The 6,000-nt window shown below is 33.0% G+C and overlaps 1 long non-coding RNA gene across 1 annotated transcript in view; it reads left to right on the forward strand.

Moving 5' to 3' along the window:
- Positions 1 to 5,771, forward strand: part of LOC307056988 — a 73,532-nt gene extending 67,761 nt beyond the window's left edge. Inside the window, exon 4 of the long non-coding RNA XR_013811038.1 lies at positions 5,172 to 5,771. This is a non-coding gene — a long non-coding RNA (uncharacterized lncRNA). The remainder of the gene's footprint in view (positions 1 to 5,171) is intronic.
- Positions 5,772 to 6,000: the final 229 nt, after the last annotated feature.

The raw sequence follows: 6,000 nt of genomic DNA on the forward strand, positions 1-6,000 counted from the left end.
TTTACAGAAACTAGTATCCACTGTATTTTTTAAATGTATTTATGTCCTTAACCATATTAAAAACGTGTTTTTTAACCACTCCAAAAAACACTGTCATAGTTTCAGATACTCAAAGTATTACCTCTGAATACCAAACCTCTTTTTCACTATTTCTTGAGCCCCCAAAGATTTGTTTTGACTTACCATATCATTTCACTTATATTCTGTTCATGTCTCCCATGACCGTTTACGTGCTTATGCTACTAAGTAAATTTCTGAAGACACTTGGTAAAATTTTGAGTGAGATACAAAGAATACAAAATGCAAAAAAGGTACTTTAAATAATTTTGTGCGTCAGGTAGGTACACTGGAACCTTGAAGAATATGTGACCTGTTAATGGGGCACTTCTGTTTAGCTCTAGAATCCTTTCTAAGTGGGAATATTAGACCAGTAAAATCAAATTTTGTTATTTTTTTTTCAGAAGAAACCAGAAATACTTTGAAAAGTCCTAATTTTTCAATATCAGCATAAAATTTTTCCTGTGACAAACTCCACTTCTGCTACTGTGTGAATCAAATAAAACAGTATACAGCCTCTGGTGTGGGAATTTTCTTTTCCTTTGCTCTCTATTTTTCTTCTTTTTGAGTGTAGGTACTTAGAGTCTCTTTTTTCCCCTTAATTTCTGGTTAGCAGCTTAGTGATTTTTGCTAGTTTTCTGTGATGAATATTATTGTCAGAAATGACTTCTCTTGAAAATATAAATATTACTTTTTAAAATTTGTTTCTATAGTTTTATATGGTGAGTTGGTTGCTTAGAAGAGCTATTAAATTGTTTTCTGAATTATAATAATTAGACAATTATTTTTATAGTTCCTTTATCTCCACAGTCTAACATAGATCCTTCTGATTTTAAAAAAAAGGTTTCTTTTTTTTTTTTTTTGCGGTACGCGGGCCTCTCACTGTTGTGGCCTCTCCCGTTGCGGAGCACAGGCTCCGGACGCGCAGGCTCCGTGGCCATGGCTCATGGGCCCAGCCGCTCCGCGGCATGTGGGATCTTCCCGGACCAGGGCACGAACCCGTGTCCCCTGCACTGGCAGGCGGACTCTCAACCACTGCGCCACCGGGGAAGCCCAAGGTTTCCTTTTTACTGTACCTTTTGCATAGAAAATAGAGTTAATCGCATTCCTTAGTTCACATGACACACTATCATCACTGGTCCATGAAAAGCACTTACTTTATTTATTTATATATATATTCTTTTATTCTCATTTCCACTCTCATGCTGCTGACCTGGACTCAGGAAATCATTCTAATGTGATAGTCTAATATCTGTTGCACTGTTCTCTTTTGTTTATATGTATTTTCAGAACATGAGTATTGGTTTACATATATGTATTTTTAAAATATTTTAAGTGGAAAATTTTAAATAAATAAAAAAGAAAAGAGTATAATATCATGAACTTTAATGTGGCCTCCTCTCAGCTTCAGCAGTTATCTCATGGTTGAGCTTGTCTTAACTATATCTTATGCCTTCTCCCCCACTTATGCACATTAAATTTTAATATGCATAAATGGTATTGTGCTGTGTATCTCATTCTCTTTATTACTTTTTCTTTTTACTTATCCTTACATTTTTATCATTTATATATGTTGTTGTGTTTACATTGCTTCTAACTGCTGCATAGTATTCCAAGGTTTGTAGCTATCATGTCTTAACTATCCACATTTCCAGTGATTTCCATCCATATTGCTTCCAATTTTCTCTTGCAACAAACAATGCCCTGACGAACATCCTCATATTTCTCCTAGCATAGAACTTTGCAAGGATTTCTTTGGGATACATACCCAAGAACAGAATTGCTGGGTTTATACTTAATTTGTCTGAGTCCTGCCAGATGCTCTGCCAAATAAATACTTGGACCACACTTTCACCAGTGGTAACCCCCTCCTTCCTGCCAACCCTTGACATTATCTAGCTTTCTAATACTCTCAATTTAATGTGTGTAATTCTGTAGCTCACTGTTTTAATTTGAATTCTTATCACTAACGAGTTTGAGTATCTCTTTCATATTCTTGTTGGCCTTTTGGCTTCCCTCTTCTGAAATTCCTTGCTCATATTCTTTATTTTTCATTTGGGTTCCTATCTGTTGGTTAATGTTCTTTAAGAGTTTATTATATATTTTAGATCTTCATTTCCTATCAGTTTTAGATATTAAAAACAATCTTCCAGTTTTTCAACTTTTTAATTTTATGCATGATGTCCTTTAAGTAGATATTCATGTTTTAAATATTCAATTAAAAATATTTTCTTGAAGTCTACTGCTGGTGTACAGAAATGCTACTGATTTTTTGAAACTTGACCTTGGTTCTAACATTACTGAATTCTCATTCTTAATAACACTGTTGTACTCTCATTCATTTTTATAGGGAGGTGATCATATTATCAACTATACATAATGACGGTTTTATTTCTAATTTCCTCATCCTTACATACCTTTACTTCTTTCTTCTTTCCAATACCTTTGGTCAGTTCCTCTGGAACTATGTTAAATGGTAGTACTGACAGTACCATTCTCATCTTATGCCCAGTCTTAAAGAGAGTATATCTAATTTCTCACTTAAGCATAATGCTTGCTGAAGGTTTTTAATATAAAACCTTTACCAAATTAAGAAAGGTTCTTATTTCTAGCTTGTTATGCATTCTTACCATAAATAACTTTCAAACCCATAAAATGTTTTTTTATGCATCTGTTAAAATAATCATGTGATATTTATCCTGGCATATTAATGTTGTGAATTATATGGATAGAATTTCTAATGTTAAACCATGCCTGCATTGCTAGTTTACACCCTACTTGACCATGGTGCATTATTTTAATACATTACTGTATTTGGTTAGCAAATATTTTATTTAGGATTTTAGAATCTACATTCTTAAGTGGAATGTGCTATACTTTTTTCTTCATTTTCCTTGTCTGGTTTTGCAATTAAGATTACACTGGCCTTATAAAATGAGATGAGCAGCTTTTACTCTTTTTCTGTTTTCTAGAATAACATTATATAATACGAATTTACTGTTTCTTTAATGTATGTTGAAACTCATATGTAAAAGTAGCTGGTTGTGAGATTTCTTTGAATGCTATTTATGTCTTTAATCCCTTTTGATCTATTCAAGTTTTCCCCTCAGCTTCTTCCAGTCCCCCTCCCATGGGTACTGCTAACACCTGATTGTCCTCCCACCTGCAGGTATAATAGGCCAGACCCACTTTCCTTTCAGTCAGGAAATATCTAGACAATCTCAGTGTCCACATCTGAGCCATGTAACAGTCACTCTGTTTTGAGCTAATGTCCTAACGCTGACCAATGGGCTCTGATCTGCCCAATCTTGCTTGACTTAAACTGCCACTGACACATATCTAAATTAATCCTGAACTCCAATAGTTTTCTACTATTCTATAACCAGAAACTTTGGTTAACAATGCTCTGAATTGACTTCTTTACATCTCTTAAAACCTTTGCCATACTGCTGGTTACATGTGTCAAGGTTGTGTAAAAGGTAAATATTTTGACAAAAGGACAAGTAAGGTTATTATATTCAGGGAAGGTTAAGTATTCAGAAAAAATTAGGCAACCATCTGGTCTAATGTCCTGTACAGTATATACCAAATTGTAGTTAACTTTGGAAGATTTTTGCTTTACCTCCAGAGTTTGACACTTTATTGTAACCATTTATTATCAGAAGAATAATTAAAGGTATTTCCATGTACAAAAAGAAAAAAGAGTAGAGAGCACAAGCAGGAAGTTCATAGACCCACTAACAAAAAGAAATGATAAATAAACATATAATAGTTATTATAATTTTTGATGCATTTGAATGTGTTTCTACCATCTTATTTCAGTTTTTCTTACACACTTTCATACTATATCTTTATTTCTTTTTAATTTTCTTACTTAAAAAAACTTTATATATATATATAAAGATATATATATATATAATATATATATATATATATATATATATATATATATATATATATATATATATATATATATATCTCCCCTAAAAAGATTCTTGCAGGGGCAAATTATGTATGGGACTTAGAGGTCTTATTAAGGAATTTAAAGTTTAGGTTTTATTTTAACTGTACAAGAAGCCATTGGTGGGTTTTGAACATAGGATTGATGTGATTTCTGAAATTTAAAACATCTTTGGAAAACATTGGATGATAACTGTGACTTTAGTATTTTGTTTTAAAAGCAACTCTTTAAAAGCCATAAAATAATAGATGTGTAATTTTTTTTATAAAAATTTTAAATAATTAGAAAGATCTATAAATTAACTTAAAAAAGCACTTCAAAACCTAAGAATTAATAGTTAGTAGCTACAACAAGGAAGATGCTGATTTCCTTAATATACAAAGAGTGTCAACAATTCAATATGGAAAAGACAACCCATTTTTATAAAAGACTTGAACATGTAATTTATCAAAGAAGAAATGCAAATGGATAACAAACATGAAAATGTTCCATTTTCCAACCTCTCCCTTGCATTGTAGTAACATTTTTCTAGTGATCAGTTGCTGCCTATCATTATGTTTTGCTATTCTTTTCATTCGCTTAGAGTATCCTTGTTATCAGTGTCGTGCTGGTCCTTTTTTTTATTACTCATGACCGAATGTAATGGTTTTACCTGGCATGTATGTGTGTGTGTGTGTGTGTGTGTGTGTGTGTGTGTGTGTGTGGTTGGAGAGGGTCCAGAGTATTGTTTCCAATTTGCTTTCCAAGGAGCAGTCTTCTCTGCTGCCACAGACACAAAATATTTCCTGTAAAAATGACTTGTTTATGTATTCTTTGTGTAACCCCTACCTTCTTTACTTCTCTAAACCTAACGGAGTCTACTGGATTCTGCTGATAACACAGCTCACCTCTGTTCCCATACCTGTGATTATAAACAAGGCCTGTAACAACATAGGTTGTGTTATGTACCTTCAGGGCATATTTTTTGCCATCATTTTCTGAAATCCACACTGTGGTGTCCTTTACCACTACATTTCTCCAAAACTGCTTCTCTTCACTTACTCTCATGTGGCTACTATCAGGTCTCAGCTGCTTTTGCCTATTTCAGAGTTTGGGGATTACAACTGAATCCTAATATTACTGAAAATATGTTTAAATGTGTTTCTCCATAAAGAAAGAAAAGGAAAGAGAGAGACACGGAGTGATGGATAGAAAGACACAGAGACAGAGAGAGAAGAGAGAAAATGAATAAAGCAATCAACTCTAGGAGCAGAACTGATCCAGAAAGCAAGAACTCTGGGAAACATGTTATAAAATGACAGAAGGTGAATTATGAGCTGGCCAAAACAAATTTAAGAAATACTTACTTCAAAGATGAAGTTGAAAAGAACAGAGAAGAGACTAGACATTATGGAAAGTACTTTTAAGGAATATAAAAGGTTAAAATGAGAAGAATGAACAAAAGAAGCCAAAGAAAGAATAGAATAATTATAGAAAAATTTTGTGTTATGTCTATAAGTATTGATAGATAAATTGAGATAGACACTAAAGAAAAAAAGAACAAATATTTAAGGATAAAATTTAATATCTTTTATAAAATAGAAGGCACATATGGAAAAGGCACACCATGGGCCAGGGAAAATTAACCAAGAACTGTCAATACTGAGACATAGCTTCATGAACTTCCAGACTTTAAACATGAAGAAAGAATGATTAAGTCACTGATTAGAGGGAAGTGGGGAAAAATATTTGCCCTTGTCTCTGATTTATCCACAGTAACATTTAGGGCCAGTTGACAGTGGAGTAACATCTACATGACCATATAAAAAACAAAGTATTTTGTATTTTAAATTCAAAGTGTCTTCAGGTATAAAGACTACAGACAGTTTTGAACTCAAAGATTATCGTTTTGAAAAAAATTCCTAGAAGATGAACTACTGCCATTCATATGGAAATACTGTAAATTACCACAGAAGGATAAGCAGTGAGCATTGAAAGGTTTT

The sequence above is a fragment of the Hyperoodon ampullatus genome (assembly GCF_949752795.1).
Source record: "Hyperoodon ampullatus genome assembly, chromosome: 8".
Classification (NCBI taxonomy): domain Eukaryota; kingdom Metazoa; phylum Chordata; class Mammalia; order Artiodactyla; family Ziphiidae; genus Hyperoodon; species Hyperoodon ampullatus.